Consider the following 19,675-nt stretch of genomic DNA (forward strand, 5'->3'; position numbering starts at 1 on the left):
TCATTGCATACATAAGGCTACCTACAACACTGGCATATTTTAATTGTTGAACACTAACACCATCATTAGGAGTCAATTTCATATTTGGATCATATGGGGTGCATGCTGGTGAACTATTAAGATATTCATACTTTGTAAGAATTTTCTCAATATAATGTGATTGACATAATACAATGCCATTTTTATTTCTTATAATTTTGATTTCTAAAATAACATCTGTAGCACCAAAGTCTTTCATGCAAAACAAGGAAGATAAAAATCTTTTTGTTTGATTTATGCATTCACTATTGTTACCCAAAATAAGCATATCATCAACATATAAACAAATATTAATAATTGAGCTACTATCTACTTTACTGTAGACACATTTGTCCGCATCATGAATTTTAAAACCATTATGCACCAGAGAACTATCAAATTTTTCATGCCATTGCTTAGGGGCTTGCTTTAATCCATATAAGGATTTCTCAAGTTTGCAAACTTTGCGCTCTTGCCCTAGCACTACAAAACCTTCAGGTTGCTCCATATATATCTCTTCATCTAATTCTCCATTCAAAAAGGTCGTTTTCACGTTCATTTGATGGATTTGAAGCTTATATATGGCAGCCATGGCAATCAGAATTTTAATAATAGATATTTTAGTTACAGGAGCAAAAGTATCAAAATAATCAATACCTTCTTTTTGTTTAAAGCCTTTTGCAACAAAACGTGCTTTAAATTTATCGATTGTACCATCAGCTTTTAATTTCTTTTTGCAAATACATTTGTGGCCAATAGTTTTGCAACCAACAGGTAAATCCACTAATTTCCAAACATTATTAGACATAATTGATTCTATTTCATCATTAATAGCTTCTCTCCAAAAGGCAGCATCTTGAGAAGACATAGCCTCTTGAAAAGACACAGGATCATTCTCAATTAGAAATGTATAAAAGTCAGAACCAAAATTAGTTGGTTTTCTAATGCGTTTACAGAGTCTAACTTCAGTTTCTGGTTCATCAACACATTCATTAGAATATTCAATCATGTCATTTACAGGAAGTTTATTTACTATAATCCGGCTGCCATCAAGAAGAGAATAAAATGCATTTTTATGTTCTATGAAAGATGCATCTCTAGATTCTACAATAACATCATTAACAATGTCCAAAAATCTATATGCTTTACTATGTTCATCATACCCAACAAATGCACATTTAAATGCTTTAGGTCCAACCCTCTTCCTTTTATTTTATGGAATTTTAACATATGCTAAACAGCCCCAAACACGAAAATAACTAAGATTAGGTTTCTTACCAAAACACAATTCATAAGGTGATTTATCAGATTTGGAATAAGGAACTCGATTAAGAATATAACAAGCAGAAAGTATAGCCTCTCCCCATAAGTTGGAATGCAAACCCGTATTAAGAAGCATAGCATTCATCATTTCTACAAGTGTTCTGTTTTTCCTTTCTGCTACTCCATTTTGTTCAGGAGTTCTAGGTGCTGAAGTTTGATGGATAATGCCATTATCTCCACAGAATTTATCAAATTCTTCTCCTAAGTATTCACCTCCTCTATCTGTTCTTAAATGTACAATATTTTTTTTAAACCTATTTTGTACTTCAGCAAGATAAAGAAGAAATTTGGAAAATGCTTCAGATTTATGTTTCATCAAATAATTATAACAAAATTTCGAATAATCATCTATAAAGGTAATGAAGTACCTATTGTCACCACAACTTAAAACATTATCCATCGTACAGACATCAGAATGCACTAATTCAAGCAATTTATAATTCTTTTCTACACTAGGAAACGGGAGTTTAGTTAACTTAGTTTGAATGCATGTCTCACACTTATGTTTATGTTCTATTCTAACGTGACAAGGAAGAAGACCAAAGTTATTCATATTATGAATGCAACGAGAATTTATATGTCCTAATCTTGAATGCCAAAGAAAATAGGAGTCAACCATATAAACAGAAGTAGTAGCTTCATTTATGCTCATCTTGCACATACCACCAGTGGCAAACCCTTTTCCTACAAAGATTTTTCCTTTGGTCACAGTTACAATCCCAGACTCAAAAACAAGCTTAAAGCCATTTCGTGACAGTAGATCTGCAGAGATTAAATTTTTTCGAACTTCTGGAGCATAGTGGACATTTTCAAGTGTTAGGACTTTCCCGGAGGTGAACTTAATTTCCACACTCCCTTTTCCCAGCACTTTAGTTGAGGAAGAGTTTCCCATAAAGAGATTGCATCCCTCCCCCACTACTTCATACGACTTGAACAAGCTCCTGTCGTTTGCCACATGAACAGTGCTTCCAGTATCCAGGTACCAGTCCTTATTTGCAGCCACCATAAAGGTTTCAGAGATTACAACAACAAGCCTTTATTCTGACTCATTTGGCTTAGGATCAGTCATCTTCCGTTCTCTGCATTCTCTAGCAAAATGGTCAAACTTGCCACAAACATATCAACTAATTTTCTTTTTATCAGTTGGTTTTTTCTCTTTCACAAAATTCTTTTTGATTTTCTAGGTTTTCATGATTTTGCCACCCTTGTTACTAACAAAATTCACTTTAGGATGACCTTCTTTAGGACTCGAATTCTTTTTGTCACGAAGACGAGTCTCTTCCTCAATTCGGATGTCCTTAAGAAGGCCATCTAAAGTGATTTTCTCATTTTTATGTTTTAGGTGATTCCTATATTCTTTCCGGGAATCCGACAGCTTCCCAATGATGACAGCAACTTGGAAGTCATCATCAAGATACATACCTTCTCCTTTGATCTTATAGGCCGGTATTTGCATCTCATGAATTTGAGCAAGTATCGACTTATCATCAACAATAGAAAAATTAACATACTGATCTACGATAAACCTTTTGTTACCAGCATCTTCTGCATTGTACTTGATCTCGAGAGCATTCCACAACTCTCCAGCCGACTCCAGTGGTGAATACTTGTCAAAGAGTGAATCGGCTAAAGTGTTCAGGATATGCCCTTTGCATCTGTAGTTGTCAGTATGCCACTTCTCTCGCTCTTTCTTCTGTTCTTCTGTCTCAACTTCTCCAGCAACGACAGTGGGACAGGGCTTTTTGAGGACATAGTCGATATGCAGCTCGGACAACAAGAAAGATACCTTTGATTGCCACCGCTTGAAGTTTGACCCATCAAATCGATCGAGTTTTTCAAGGTCACGGCTAAGCAGATTGATGGAGTTGAATGTCGAACCAGAGGCCATAATTGAAGTTCTAAAAGTGTTATACCAACCTGGTGAAAATTGTATTTCTGAAAAGAGATTTCAAGCCTAGAGGCACGTTCTTAAGATCGCTATCTTTAGAACTTCAATCGCCCCACTCCGAAAATTCCGAAGATGCGAAAAAGGGTTTTGTTACGACTGAGTTTCCAGGATACAACTAGGCTTGAACTTCAAGAGAGTCACTGCTTCGCAAGAACAAATGACCTCTCCCACACATGAACTCTGCAAGACAAACCGAGAAGAAAGAAAGGAGAAAACTGGAGAGTCAGAGATTCTGATGATCTTCAAAAGACAAAAATAGAAGAATTTATAGACTTTTAGAGAGGCCAAAACGTTTTGCGATAAATGAGATTAATGGCCATAAATCTAACGGTTTGAAAATAGGACGAAAAGGTACCTGAACGGTCACCCACCTTTGACTGTTAATCAAAGGCCTCCAAAACCATCCAACAGTCACAAAGCGCCTTAAACTCAATATAAATTATATTAAAACTTTTCAAACGGCCAGATATCTCAAAATCGAAAAATCAAAACGGATATTTAAGCCTCATATCCACCTCGCACCGCTGCGAGCGAAGTGCAAAGTGCGCCATCAAAATGCCACATTACGCCTCAAGCGCCCTTGCGCACGCGCGCGCGCGAACGGCGCGTCCGTTGCTGCACGATGCGCAACAACGTCCGCAAGCCACCCATGGACACAAGGCTTACCAAAGTAAAGAATAGAGAACAAAGTTTGTATTTAAACCACTAGAAAAACTGATTTCTCTTAGATATAGGACTAAACTTTTTAAAACACTTTTGTCGGAAAGAAATCATCAATTTTAAAACTTTCCTAACAATCCCCCACTAGTTTTAAAATATATTTGGCTTGCATAGAAACTTATGCATAAGTGAGAGTATCTGCATGACTTGAACCCCCACTATTTGAAAGAAAACCTAAATTAACCAAGGTGCTAAGTGGACTTACATTGAACTTAGCTCCTTATATTGTTAACGGAGTTTTCAATCATACATAGGTTTCCAAAAGTTTGATTGTGTGGATTTCATGTTGGCACATTTAGAGCCTTGTGCTTTCCTGGATTCATGAGTGCTCTAGAGAATTGCCAATTCTCATAAGAAACGGCTCACATTTCTACACTCATATAGGTGAGTTTGTCTAGGTGTACTGTAACACACACCTTAGCCTTAAGGCCTACAAACTCATTAAGAGCTATTAGCTCAACCCTCATATTAGTTACAGTTCATGAGCACACATCAGTAATGGGCTTACATAAATATGCTCAATATCTGTCATTCACCAATTTGTTTCCCATTGAACCTATGCATGTGGGATCTCCAGCGCTCTATGTTGGGTATCCTTAGGTGATGACTTAATTGGCTTAATTCCCATTTCCCTCGATGTTTTATTGATGACATCTCTCGAAAGGCCTTTCGTAAATGGGTCTGCCAAATTTTGACATGACTTCACATATTTCAATGAAATAATATTGTCATCAATCATTTGTCTTATAAAATTGTGTCTTAGACTAATATGTCTAGACTTCCCATTGTATTTCATATTACCTGCTTTACATATAGCTGATTGGCTATCACAAAACATTGAAATAGCAGGTATAGGCTTCTCACCTAGTGGAATATCCACTAGCATATTCTTAAGCCATTCAGCTTCTCTACAAGCAGATGCCAAAGCAATAAACTCAGATCCCATTGTAGAATGAGTTATACAAGCCTGTTTCTTAGACCCCCATGCAACTGCTCCTCCTCCAAGGGTAAAAACCCAATCACTCGTAGACTTGGAATCTTAAAAGTCAGTATTCCAACTTGCATCACTATACCCTTCAATAACAACAAGAAACTCAGTATAGTGAATTCCATAGTCTAAAGTATGCTTTAAATATCTAAGAATCCTGTTCACTGCATTCCAGTGTTTATGACTAGGATTATTAGTGTATCTACACACTTTACTCATTGCATAGGCAATGTCAGGCCTTGTGCAGTTCATTGCATACATAAGGCTACCTACAACACTGGCATATTTTAATTGTTGAACACTAACACCATCATTAGGAGTCAATTTCATATTTGGATCATATGGGGTGCATGCTGGTGAACTATTAAGATATTCATACTTTGTAAGAATTTTCTCAATATAATGTGATTGACATAATACAATGCCATTTTTATTTCTTATAATTTTGATTTCTAAAATAACATCTGTAGCACCAAAGTCTTTCATGCAAAACAAGGAAGATAAAAATCTTTTTGTTTGATTTATGCATTCACTATTGTTACCCAAAATAAGCATATCATCAACATATAAACAAATATTAATAATTGAGCTACTATCTACTTTACTGTAGACACATTTGTCCGCATCATGAATTTTAAAACCATTATGCACCAGAGAACTATCAAATTTTTCATGCCATTGCTTAGGGGCTTGCTTTAATCCATATAAGGATTTCTCAAGTTTGCAAACTTTGCGCTCTTGCCCTAGCACTACAAAACCTTCAGGTTGCTCCATATATATCTCTTCATCTAATTCTCCATTCAAAAAGGTCGTTTTCACGTTCATTTGATGGATTTGAAGCTTATATATGGCAGCCATGGCAATCAGAATTTTAATAATAGATATTTTAGTTACAGGAGCAAAAGTATCAAAATAATCAATACCTTCTTTTTGTTTAAAGCCTTTTGCAACAAAACGTGCTTTAAATTTATCGATTGTACCATCAGCTTTTAATTTCTTTTTGCAAATACATTTGTGGCCAATAGTTTTGCAACCAACAGGTAAATCCACTAATTTCCAAACATTATTAGACATAATTGATTCTATTTCATCATTAATAGCTTCTCTCCAAAAGGCAGCATCTTGAGAAGACATAGCCTCTTGAAAAGACACAGGATCATTCTCAATTAGAAATGTATAAAAGTCAGAACCAAAATTAGTTGGTTTTCTAATGCGTTTACAGAGTCTAACTTCAGTTTCTGGTTCATCAACACATTCATTAGAATATTCAATCATGTCATTTACAGGAAGTTTATTTACTATAATCCGGCTGCCATCAAGAAGAGAATAAAATGCATTTTTATGTTCTATGAAAGATGCATCTCTAGATTCTACAATAACATCATTAACAATGTCCAAAAATCTATATGCTTTACTATGTTCATCATACCCAACAAATGCACATTTAAATGCTTTAGGTCCAACCTTCTTCCTTTTATTTTATGGAATTTTAACATATGCTAAACAACCCCAAACACGAAAATAACTAAGATTATGTTTCTTACCAAAACACAATTCATAAGGTGATTTATCAGATTTGGAATAAGGAACTCGATTAAGAATATAACAAGCAGAAAGTATAGCCTCTCCCCATAAGTTGGAATGCAAACCCGTATTAAGAAGCATAGCATTCATCATTTCTACAAGTGTTCTGTTTTTCCTTTCTGCTACTCCATTTTGTTCAGGAGTTCTAGGTGCTGAAGTTTGATGGATAATGCCATTATCTCCACAGAATTTATCAAATTCTTCTCCTAAGTATTCACCTCCTCTATCTGTTCTTAAATGTACAATATTTTTTTTAAACCTATTTTGTACTTCAGCAAGATAAAGAAGAAATTTGGAAAATGCTTCAGATTTATGTTTCATCAAATAATTATAACAAAATTTCGAATAATCATCTATAAAGGTAATTAAGTACCTATTGTCACCACAACTTAAAACATTATCCATCGTACAGACATCAGAATGCACTAATTCAAGCAATTTATAATTCTTTTCTACACTAGGAAACGGGAGTTTAGTTAACTTAGTTTGAATGCATGTCTCACACTTATGTTTATGTTCTATTCTAACGTGACAAGGAAGAAGACCAAAGTTATTCATATTATGAATGCAACGAGAATTTATATGTCCTAATCTTGAATGCCAAAGAAAATAGGAGTCAACCATATAAACAGAAGTAGTAGCTTCATTTATGCTCATCTTGCACATACCACCAGTGGCAAACCCTTTTCCTACAAAGATTTTTCCTTTGGTCACAGTTACAATCCCAGACTCAAAAACAAGCTTAAAGCCATTTCGTGACAGTAGATCTGCAGAGATTAAATTTTTTCGAACTTCTGGAGCATAGTGGACATTTTCAAGTGTTAGGACTTTCCCGGAGGTGAACTTAATTTCCACACTCCCTTTTCCCAGCACTTTAGTTGAGGAAGAGTTTCCCATAAAGAGATTGCATCCCTCCCCCACTACTTCATACGACTTGAACAAGCTCCTGTCGTTTGCCACATGAACAGTGCTTCCAGTATCCAGGTACCAGTCCTTATTTGCAGCCACCATAAAGGTTTCAGAGATTACAACAACAAGCCTTTATTCTGACTCATTTGGCTTAGGATCAGTCATCTTCCGTTCTCTGCATTCTCTAGCAAAATGGTCAAACTTGCCACAAACATATCAACTAATTTTCTTTTTATCAGTTGGTTTTTTCTCTTTCACAAAATTCTTTTTGATTTTCTAGGTTTTCATGATTTTGCCACCCTTGTTACTAACAAAATTCACTTTAGGATGACCTTCTTTAGGACTCGAATTCTTTTTGTCACGAAGACGAGTCTCTTCCTCAATTCGGATGTCCTTAAGAAGGCCATCTAAAGTGATTTTCTCATTTTTATGTTTTAGGTGATTCCTATATTCTTTCCGGGAATCCGACAGCTTCCCAATGATGACAGCAACTTGGAAGTCATCATCAAGATACATACCTTCTCCTTTGATCTTATAGGCCGGTATTTGCATCTCATGAATTTGAGCAAGTATCGACTTATCATCAACAATAGAAAAATTAACATACTGATCTACGATAAACCTTTTGTTACCAGCATCTTCTGCATTGTACTTGATCTCGAGAGCATTCCACAACTCTCCAGCCGACTCCAGTGGTGAATACTTGTCAAAGAGTGAATCGGCTAAAGTGTTCAGGATATGCCCTTTGCATCTGTAGTTGTCAGTATGCCACTTCTCTCGCTCTTTCTTCTGTTCTTCTGTCTCAACTTCTCCAGCAACGACAGTGGGACAGGGCTTTTTGAGGACATAGTCGATATGCAGCTCGGACAACAAGAAAGATACCTTTGATTGCCACCGCTTGAAGTTTGACCCATCAAATCGATCGAGTTTTTCAAGGTCACGGCTAAGCAGATTGATGGAGTTGAATGTCGAACCAGAGGCCATAATTGAAGTTCTAAAAGTGTTATACCAACCTGGTGAAAATTGTATTTCTGAAAAGAGATTTCAAGCCTAGAGGCACGTTCTTAAGATCGCTATCTTTAGAACTTCAATCGCCCCACTCCGAAAATTCCGAAGATGCGAAAAAGGGTTTTGTTACGACTGAGTTTCCAGGATACAACTAGGCTTGAACTTCAAGAGAGTCACTGCTTCGCAAGAACAAATGACCTCTCCCACACATGAACTCTGCAAGACAAACCGAGAAGAAAGAAAGGAGAAAACTGGAGAGTCAGAGATTCTGATGATCTTCAAAAGACAAAAATAGAAGAATTTATAGACTTTTAGAGAGGCCAAAACGTTTTGCGATAAATGAGATTAATGGCCATAAATCTAACGGTTTGAAAATAGGACGAAAAGGTACCTGAACGGTCACCCACCTTTGACTGTTAATCAAAGGCCTCCAAAACCATCCAACAGTCACAAAGCGCCTTAAACTCAATATAAATTATATTAAAACTTTTCAAACGGCCAGATATCTCAAAATCGAAAAATCAAAACGGATATTTAAGCCTCATATCCACCTCGCACCGCTGCGAGCGAAGTGCAAAGTGCGCCATCAAAATGCCACATTACGCCTCAAGCGCCCTTGCGCACGCGCGCGCGCGAACGGCGCGTCCGTTGCTGCACGATGCGCAACAACGTCCGCAAGCCACCCATGGACACAAGGCTTACCAAAGTAAAGAATAGAGAACAAAGTTTGTATTTAAACCACTAGAAAAACTGATTTCTCTTAGATATAGGACTAAACTTTTTAAAACACTTTTGTCGGAAAGAAATCATCAATTTTAAAACTTTCCTAACAATCCCCCACTAGTTTTAAAATATATTTGGCTTGCATAGAAACTTATGCATAAGTGAGAGTATCTGCATGACTTGAACCCCCACTATTTGAAAGAAAACCTAAATTAACCAAGGTGCTAAGTGGACTTACATTGAACTTAGCTCCTTATATTGTTAACGGAGTTTTCAATCATACATAGGTTTCCAAAAGTTTGATTGTGTGGATTTCATGTTGGCACATTTAGAGCCTTGTGCTTTCCTGGATTCATGAGTGCTCTAGAGAATTGCCAATTCTCATAAGAAACGGCTCACATTTCTACACTCATATAGGTGAGTTTGTCTAGGTGTACTGTAACACACACCTTAGCCTTAAGGCCTACAAACTCATTAAGAGCTATTAGCTCAACCCTCATATTAGTTACAGTTCATGAGCACACATCAGTAATGGGCTTACATAAATATGCTCAATATCTGTCATTCACCAATTTGTTTCCCATTGAACCTATGCATGTGGGATCTCCAGCGCTCTATGTTGGGTATCCTTAGGTGATGACTTAATTGGCTTAATTCCCATTTCCCTCGATGTTTTATTGATGACATCTCTCGAAAGGCCTTTCGTAAATGGGTCTGCCAAATTTTGACATGACTTCACATATTTCAATGAAATAATATTGTCATCAATCATTTGTCTTATAAAATTGTGTCTTAGACTAATATGTCTAGACTTCCCATTGTATTTCATATTACCTGCTTTACATATAGCTGATTGGCTATCACAAAACATTGAAATAGCAGGTATAGGCTTCTCACCTAGTGGAATATCCACTAGCATATTCTTAAGCCATTCAGCTTCTCTACAAGCAGATGCCAAAGCAATAAACTCAGATCCCATTGTAGAATGAGTTATACAAGCCTGTTTCTTAGACCCCCATGCAACTGCTCCTCCTCCAAGGGTAAAAACCCAATCACTCGTAGACTTGGAATCTTAAAAGTCAGTATTCCAACTTGCATCACTATACCCTTCAATAACAACAAGAAACTCAGTATAGTGAATTCCATAGTCTAAAGTATGCTTTAAATATCTAAGAATCCTGTTCACTGCATTCCAGTGTTTATGACTAGGATTATTAGTGTATCTACACACTTTACTCATTGCATAGGCAATGTCAGGCCTTGTGCAGTTCATTGCATACATAAGGCTACCTACAACACTGGCATATTTTAATTGTTGAACACTAACACCATCATTAGGAGTCAATTTCATATTTGGATCATATGGGGTGCATGCTGGTGAACTATTAAGATATTCATACTTTGTAAGAATTTTCTCAATATAATGTGATTGACATAATACAATGCCATTTTTATTTCTTATAATTTTGATTTCTAAAATAACATCTGTAGCACCAAAGTCTTTCATGCAAAACAAGGAAGATAAAAATCTTTTTGTTTGATTTATGCATTCACTATTGTTACCCAAAATAAGCATATCATCAACATATAAACAAATATTAATAATTGAGCTACTATCTACTTTACTGTAGACACATTTGTCCGCATCATGAATTTTAAAACCATTATGCACCAGAGAACTATCAAATTTTTCATGCCATTGCTTAGGGGCTTGCTTTAATCCATATAAGGATTTCTCAAGTTTGCAAACTTTGCGCTCTTGCCCTAGCACTACAAAACCTTCAGGTTGCTCCATATATATCTCTTCATCTAATTCTCCATTCAAAAAGGTCGTTTTCACGTTCATTTGATGGATTTGAAGCTTATATATGGCAGCCATGGCAATCAGAATTTTAATAATAGATATTTTAGTTACAGGAGCAAAAGTATCAAAATAATCAATACCTTCTTTTTGTTTAAAGCCTTTTGCAACAAAACGTGCTTTAAATTTATCGATTGTACCATCAGCTTTTAATTTCTTTTTGCAAATACATTTGTGGCCAATAGTTTTGCAACCAACAGGTAAATTCACTAATTTCCAAACATTATTAGACATAATTGATTCTATTTCATCATTAATAGCTTCTCTCCAAAAGGCAGCATCTTGAGAAGACATAGCCTCTTGAAAAGACACAGGATCATTCTCAATTAGAAATGTATAAAAGTCAGAACCAAAATTAGTTGGTTTTCTAATGCGTTTACAGAGTCTAACTTCAGTTTCTGGTTCATCAACACATTCATTAGAATATTCAATCATGTCATTTACAGGAAGTTTATTTACTATAATCCGGCTGCCATCAAGAAGAGAATAAAATGCATTTTTATGTTCTATGAAAGATGCATCTCTAGATTCTACAATAACATCATTAACAATGTCCAAAAATCTATATGCTTTACTATGTTCATCATACCCAACAAATGCACATTTAAATGCTTTAGGTCCAACCTTCTTCCTTTTATTTTATGGAATTTTAACATATGCTAAACAACCCCAAACACGAAAATAACTAAGATTATGTTTCTTACCAAAACACAATTCATAAGGTGATTTATCAGATTTGGAATAAGGAACTCGATTAAGAATATAACAAGCAGAAAGTATAGCCTCTCCCCATAAGTTGGAATGCAAACCCGTATTAAGAAGCATAGCATTCATCATTTCTACAAGTGTTCTGTTTTTCCTTTCTGCTACTCCATTTTGTTCAGGAGTTCTAGGTGCTGAAGTTTGATGGATAATGCCATTATCTCCACAGAATTTATCAAATTCTTCTCCTAAGTATTCACCTCCTCTATCTGTTCTTAAATGTACAATATTTTTTTTAAACCTATTTTGTACTTCAGCAAGATAAAGAAGAAATTTGGAAAATGCTTCAGATTTATGTTTCATCAAATAATTATAACAAAATTTCGAATAATCATCTATAAAGGTAATGAAGTACCTATTGTCACCACAACTTAAAACATTATCCATCGTACAGACATCAGAATGCACTAATTCAAGCAATTTATAATTCTTTTCTACACTAGGAAACGGGAGTTTAGTTAACTTAGTTTGAATGCATGTCTCACACTTATGTTTATGTTCTATTCTAACGTGACAAGGAAGAAGACCAAAGTTATTCATATTATGAATGCAACGAGAATTTATATGTCCTAATCTTGAATGCCAAAGAAAATAGGAGTCAACCATATAAACAGAAGTAGTAGCTTCATTTATGCTCATCTTGCACATACCACCAGTGGCAAACCCTTTTCCTACAAAGATTTTTCCTTTGGTCACAGTTACAATCCCAGACTCAAAAACAAGCTTAAAGCCATTTCGTGACAGTAGATCTGCAGAGATTAAATTTTTTCGAACTTCTGGAGCATAGTGGACATTTTCAAGTGTTAGGACTTTCCCGGAGGTGAACTTAATTTCCACACTCCCTTTTCCCAGCACTTTAGTTGAGGAAGAGTTTCCCATAAAGAGATTGCATCCCTCCCCCACTACTTCATACGACTTGAACAAGCTCCTGTCGTTTGCCACATGAACAGTGCTTCCAGTATCCAGGTACCAGTCCTTATTTGCAGCCACCATAAAGGTTTCAGAGATTACAACAACAAGCCTTTATTCTGACTCATTTGGCTTAGGATCAGTCCTCTTCCGTTCTCTGCATTCTCTAGCAAAATGGCCAAACTTGCCACAAACATATCAACTAATTTTCTTTTTATCAGTTGGTTTTTTCTCTTTCACAAAATTCTTTTTGATTTTCTGGGTTTTCATGATTTTGCCACCCTTGTTACTAACAAAATTCACTTTAGGATGACCTTCTTTAGGACTCGAATTCTTTTTGTCACGAAGACGAGTCTCTTCCTCAATTCGGATGTTCTTAAGAAGGCCATCTAAAGTGATTTTCTCATTTTTATGTTTTAGGTGATTCCTATATTCTTTCCGGGAATCCGACAGCTTCCCAATGATGACAGCAACTTGGAAGTCATCATCAAGATACATACCTTCTCCTTTGATCTTAAAGGCCGGTATTTGCATCTCATGAATTTGAGCAAGTATCGACTTATCATCAACAATAGAAAAATTAACATACTGATCTACGATAAACCTTTTGTTACCAGCATCTTCTGCATTGTACTTGATCTCGAGAGCATTCCACAACTCTCTAGCCGACTCCAGTGGTGAATACTTGTCAAAGAGTGAATCGGCTAAAGTGTTCAGGATATGCCCTTTGCATCTGTAGTTGTCAGTATGCCACTTCTCTCGCTCTTTCTCTTCTGTTCTTCTGTCTCAACTTCTCCAGCAACGACAGTGGGACAGGGCTTTTTGAGGACATAGTCGATATGCAGCTCGGACAACAAGAAAGATACCTTTGATTGCCACCGCTTGAAGTTTGACCCATCAAATCGATCGAGTTTTTCAAGGTCACGGCTAAGCAGATTGATGGAGTTGAATGTCGAACCAGAGGCCATAATTGAAGTTCTAAAATTGTTATACCAACCTGGTGAAAATTGTATTTCTGAAAAGAGATTTCAAGCCTAGAGGCATGTTCTTAAGATCGCTATCTTTAGAACTTCAATCGCCCCACTCCGAAAATTCCGAAGATGCGAAAAAGGGTTTTGTTACGACTGAGTTCCCAGGATACAACTAGGCTTGAACTTCAAGAGAGTCACTGCTTCGCAAGAACAGATGACCTCTCCCACACATGAACTCTGCAAGACAAACTGAGAAGAAAGAAAGGAGAAAACTGGAGAGTCAGAGATTCTGATGATCTTCAAAAGACGAAAATAGAAGAATTTATAGACTTTTAGAGAGGCCAAAACGTTTTGCGATAAATGAGATTAATGGCCATAAATCTGACGGTTTGAAAATAGGACGAAAAGGTACCTGAACGGTCACCCTCCTTTGATTGTTAATTAAAGGCCTCCAAAACCGTCCAACAGTCACAAAGCGCCTTAAACTCAATATAAATGATATTAAAACTTTTCAAACAGCCAGATATCTCAAAACCGAAAAATCAAAACGGATATTTGCGCCTCATATGCACCTCACACCGCTGCGAGCAAAGTGCGCCATCAAAACGCCACATTGCGCCTCAAGCGCACTTTCGCACGCACGCGTGCGTGCCCGCGAACGGCGCGTCCGTTGCTGCACGATGCACAACAACGTCCGCAAGCCACCCATGGACACAAGGCTTACCAAAGTAAAGAATAGAGAACAAAGTTTGTATTTAAACCGCTAGAAAAACTGATTTCTCTTAGATAGGGACTAAACTTTTTAAAACACTTTTGGTGGAAAGAAATCATCAATTTTAAAACTTTCCTAACATGTTTGTTGCACGGGATGCAGCTCTTATTAATCCACTCAAGATCCATGTAAGACCCATAATTTTTCAGTATCTTTTTGAAGAAATTCACGAGGCATTTTCAAGTAAAAATAGCATCTGAACTCGAAATACGAATCAGATCGATTTGTACGAACCAGTTATACTTGAGATATTCGTTTTTTTGTGAATATATGCTCAAACACTCTGGAAGCCATAACTTCCTAACTAAACAAAATCAAAGGATTTCCTCGAGCCAAGTTTCTTAGTTACGTCAATACAAAGAGAATGGCGTACTCAGAATTTTTCGGAAAAAAATCGCCGAAAACCCGAAATTTTTGCGGGACCCACGGAAATGTTGGTGGGACCCACAGAAATATTCCTCAGAAAATATCTTGTGGGACCCACAAAATATCCTATGAAAATATCTAGTGGGCCCCACCTCAAAAGGAACCTCCTGGAATTAAAATAAAGCTCAGGGGCAAAAGGGGGATAAAAATTCCCAAGAGGAGGTGGGCTTGGGCTATAAATAGCCCTCCCCACTCTCTCTCTTCTCATAATTTCGACCCCCCCTCTCTCTCTTGCCTCCTCTCTCTCTCCTAAACCTCCCCTAGTGAGCCCAAGTGAGTCTGAGCCCACCTGACCTGGCCTGAACCCACCTGACCTGGTCTGAGCCTGCCTGACCTGGTCCTAGCTCACCTGACCTGGGTCTGAACCCACTTGACCTAGTCCAAACCTAGTTGACTTGACTTGAACCTAGTTGGGTTTAAAGTCAAAGTCAAAGTCCTTTTTGGTCCAGATTCCGGTTTGGATTTCTGAACCCAGACTTAGCCTACTTGAGCTGAGTTTGAACCTGCTGAACCTAGTTGACTTGGATCGAACCCTGTTTGGTTCAAACCACTTAGGTTGAGTAGCTTGACCTACTCTCCGTCTTTCTCAACTAAGTCAGCTTCATCTGACTTAGTCTGACCTCTCGAAGGAAGGCTCGAAGCCAAAGAAGCAACCCGGAGCCGTTTCTTCCACGATTTGAAGTAAGTTCGCTTCGTTGATCCATCTCTCTCAAGTATTTGATTGTTTGTATATAGAATATACTTTCTGAAGTAGTATCTTGCTTTAGTTCTTGATTGAGCCCTTTTTGGACACTTCGGTGTTCACCCGCTCGTCTCGTAACTATCGTCGGATATATCTATGTTCAAACACGCAGTATATGCATTTTTAAAATGGTATCTCGCCCTAGTTCTTGGTTGAGCCCTTCAGAACACTTCGGTGTTCACCCGCTCGCCTCGTAACTATCGTTGGATACGGATCTAGGTGTATATCTGCTGATTCTGCTGACGCGTCTTATATCGCACAGGCTATGTAATTTACCTTTGCCGTCGCGTCGTATGATGCCAAGGCTCCATGTTTTTTGCACTTCCGATTACTGCACTTCCGATTATGCATTTACTTACGCCGTCGCGTCGAACGATGCCAAGGCTCCTGCTTTCTGCAATGTATTTACTTACGCCGTCGCGTCGAACGATGCCAAGGCTTCTGCTTTGTTATATATGTAGAATATTTCGTTCAGTTACACACCCTGAACAATAGTATATGCATTTCTTTACGCCGTCGCTGTATAAAGCACAGGCTTCTGCTTATACTACATATATAGCGCATAAATGAGCGTTCAAATGGAGATCAAACTCCAAATCGCCAATGCGATTCCCTGACCGCTCCTCGTTCAAGATTCTGCTTGACGAATGAAGCCCCTATTGGAAAGGCTTCGCTTTTTGGCAAAATGCTCTTTACGTAAAGACTAAGTCAAATACGTATGGCCTGACTATGGCCAAGGGTTCCTGCAACCTTGATGGATGTAAAGTACGCACAACGGTGCGCATCCATTTTCCCGAATTAAGCGTGGCGATTTCCTACCAAAGAGGGGAGATACCGCTGAAATGGATAAAAGAAATGCACGCTTTCTCCATAAAAGAGAGGAAGTGCTGCTGAAATTTCTGAAGAAGCTAAGAATAGCTCAGAAAGAACGTAGCAGGATACTCTGACATATAGCAGAGTGCTACCCAGTTCATGGTTTGCCCTCTACAACGTAGAAGGGTTCGTCGCACCACTGCCGGTAGAGCAGGGGAGGTGCTGACGAAATGGTTGGCAGAAGAGCTGCCGGACCCAGTTAAACGGCATAATGATGTCCGTTGATGGAACGATGCCAGATCGGCTCGTATCCTTGTGCCTGCAAGGGCACCTTGCTCGTAAGGGCCGCTGAGCCGGAGTAGAGGTTGCGCCTTGGCTAGGTTTGGACTCGTTGCGTAAAAATACGCCGAGTAGCCGATCTATTTAGATCGAGTCATATGCATGCTCATTGAGAACGGTTACACAACCAGACTCGTAAGGGCCGAAGAGCCAGAGTGTGTTGTTTCCACCCAAAGAGGTGTGATGCTCGTGTGGCCGAAGTGCCAAAGAGCGGTGTTCTGCATGCATATGAATAAGACTTAAGGTCGCACATACCCCGCGGTTGAAAATCGTGTTAGGGGTACCCCCTCAGTAATGACTGTGTTGGGGCAAACTGAATGGGGTCGGGTACATACTCCCGTAGTGCTGAAAGCACGGGCTGCCTAAATGGCATGTAGATTCTGTCCAAGTAATTGTAAGACTGACAGACCCCTTCAGGAATTATGCTCATTGTGGAATGACAGTGATAGTACAGCCTTGAGTGACATGTATTTTACTTTGGACCTGATAGAGTCCACGATGGCCTTAGTCACTCATGGGTTTTGGGGTCGTGGTTATCCTTAAGATCTAAGGATTGAACCCAACTACTGCAAGTAGAGGATGCATCCGAATATGGGCCTAGTAGGATTCTCCCAGTTGAAACACACTGCCCTACTATGGATAGGGTCAACAGGCCTCTGAGGTATCTAAAATACATAGAATAATCAACCCCCAGAACGTCGCGTTGATGCCCGGACAATAGCTCTACCTGCGTACCAAAGGCGGGAGCAGTTAATTATCAAACAATGCATTAGTTCTAGGTACAGCGATGCTTTTAATGTATGAGTGGATGACGTGTTGAGTCAGTCCTGCATAACCTTTGTGAAGGTGTCATGTTCGGTATACTACTGGACCGACTGGGCAAAGACCCGTGTTGTATCCGCACGACTAAGCGAAGCTCGAGGAGTTGTCCTTAGATGCGTGGGATACGGATGTGCCAAGTATGAAGACTTGAGCTAGACATCACTTTGAGACCCAGAAGAGGTCATGGCTAAGTCGTGGAGACTTAAGCGGCTATTCAAATCACAGCCCTGAAAAGGCTTGCTCTAAGTCATGAGGACTCGAGCGGATGTTCAACTCATAGCCCTGAGGAGGCTCTTGCGATATACGCTAAGTCTTGGAGGCTTGAGCGTCGTTATTGCGCATTGCGACCCTGAGTGGTCATTATCGTACTTGAGTTGAATGGATGTATGACTGCATGCTTATCAGACCATCAGTGGTTCTGACCCCGTTTTATGGGGATTTCAGGTGTTGTACCTGCGTAGCGATATGCGGAGCAAGGCGGCATCGAGTTCCAGGGTTTCTCTAGACAAAGTTGTACTGCTTCCTTTTATTGAACCTTCACTACTTTTCTAAGCAGTAGTGTTGTAATAAACATGTGCTTTCGATAAAATGGAACACTTTGGTGGTCAATGAGTTGCTTGGCCACATACCTGCAACATGCTCGGAGTTTTCTAAAACTGACAATTCATTATCGTCTGATTCCGCTGCTAAAAGTTTTTCTAAATTCCGCTGCAAAGAAAAAAAAAAGAAATTCATGAAAATTTTAACTTAGCTTCGTTTTGGAAATCCGGGGCGTTACAATCCAGATCTAGATCAATCCGCTGAAGATCCAGGGTGAAAATAGAAAAGAAGACATTATAATTTTTCTTCTAACGGCTTCAAACGAGAGAAATTTTTTGAAAAAAAAGTTATTCTAAAGGTCTGTTTTTTTATAGAAAAAATCATCCACTTGAAGAGGTGAAGGAATTATTTTTGCATTAGGGCAACCATTCACCCACAACACATCTCATTCTATGGGTTGTCACAAGAACAACTCTCTCTCTCTCTTATTTTTTCCCTGCAATTTTCTCGTGCTACACAAGCAAGCAAAAACATTTCATTTGAAAAAGTTATCACAAGCAAAAAAAAAAGTACTAACATCAAAACTTTTCATAGGTAAAATTTCTTATAAGATTTTTTTTCTTGCTTTCAAATGTGCTCTTTTTCAAAGTTTCAGACAACTCTTTTCTTTAGGGGGCAGAACAACAAGAATGGCTTGATTTCTAGGTTTTACTGTTGGCCAACTTTATTAATATGGCTCAGAGGCAGACTTATGAACATTACCAAGCTAAAGAAACATCACAAGTTTGAAACCCAGAATGCGCATTCCTTACTGCCATCCCAGAGCTGGGCAACCCGGGCTTTGATGTCAATGAGTTTAAGAGTGACCCTCGATTACCCCCCCCCCCCCAAAAAAAAAAAAAAAACTTTTTGAGCCCGAATGACATGAGACAACTTGACAAGAGGAGTCACTTAAGACCAAGTTGCATGTTCCCAATTCACTTTTTATGGCAGTTGACGCAACAACTCTCGTGAACTCGTAGAAAAAGCAAATGTGGAAAAAACATGCCCATGGTGCAATTACTGACAGCCAACATAGACCCAACAGATTGAGATCACACGGTAGCACTAACTTGTAGAAAACCAATCCATCTGCAAGACTGTAACATATTAAAAAAAGGCTAAGACTATGTTTGGGAGCCTTGCAATGGGATGGAAACAGTTTCAGTGTTTGCCAAAATATGGCTTTGCCAATATGTGATGTTGAGAGATCGAGTTGCCAAAAACAACCCCTTGTGAAAGGTGTTAAATGTGGTGTTAGGCTTGCCAACACCAGTCCCAACATATTGTTTAAGCAATACCACTGCTTCCAAACAGTAAGAGAGTATGAGAGCACAGCAGAAACCACAACATAACCTCTGATTCAACGCTCCCAAACATAGCCTAAAGCTCCTCAAATTTCAGGTTTCTCCCCACTCATTCAGCCAGCGTGTTGTGCTCTGCATGGCCGCTCATTGA

The 19,675-nt window shown here is 38.4% G+C and overlaps 1 protein-coding gene across 1 annotated transcript in view; it reads left to right on the top strand.

Annotated features, from left to right (window-relative positions):
- Nucleotides 1-19,675, top strand: part of LOC149841919 (ubiquitin-conjugating enzyme E2-23 kDa-like) — a 46,956-nt gene that overhangs the window by 17,433 nt on the left and 9,848 nt on the right. The window lies entirely within an intron of this gene.

This window comes from Nuphar pumila, chromosome 3 (assembly GCF_984573655.1).
Source record: "Nuphar pumila chromosome 3, dmNupPumi1.hap1.1, whole genome shotgun sequence".
Lineage (NCBI taxonomy): Eukaryota > Viridiplantae > Streptophyta > Magnoliopsida > Nymphaeales > Nymphaeaceae > Nuphar > Nuphar pumila.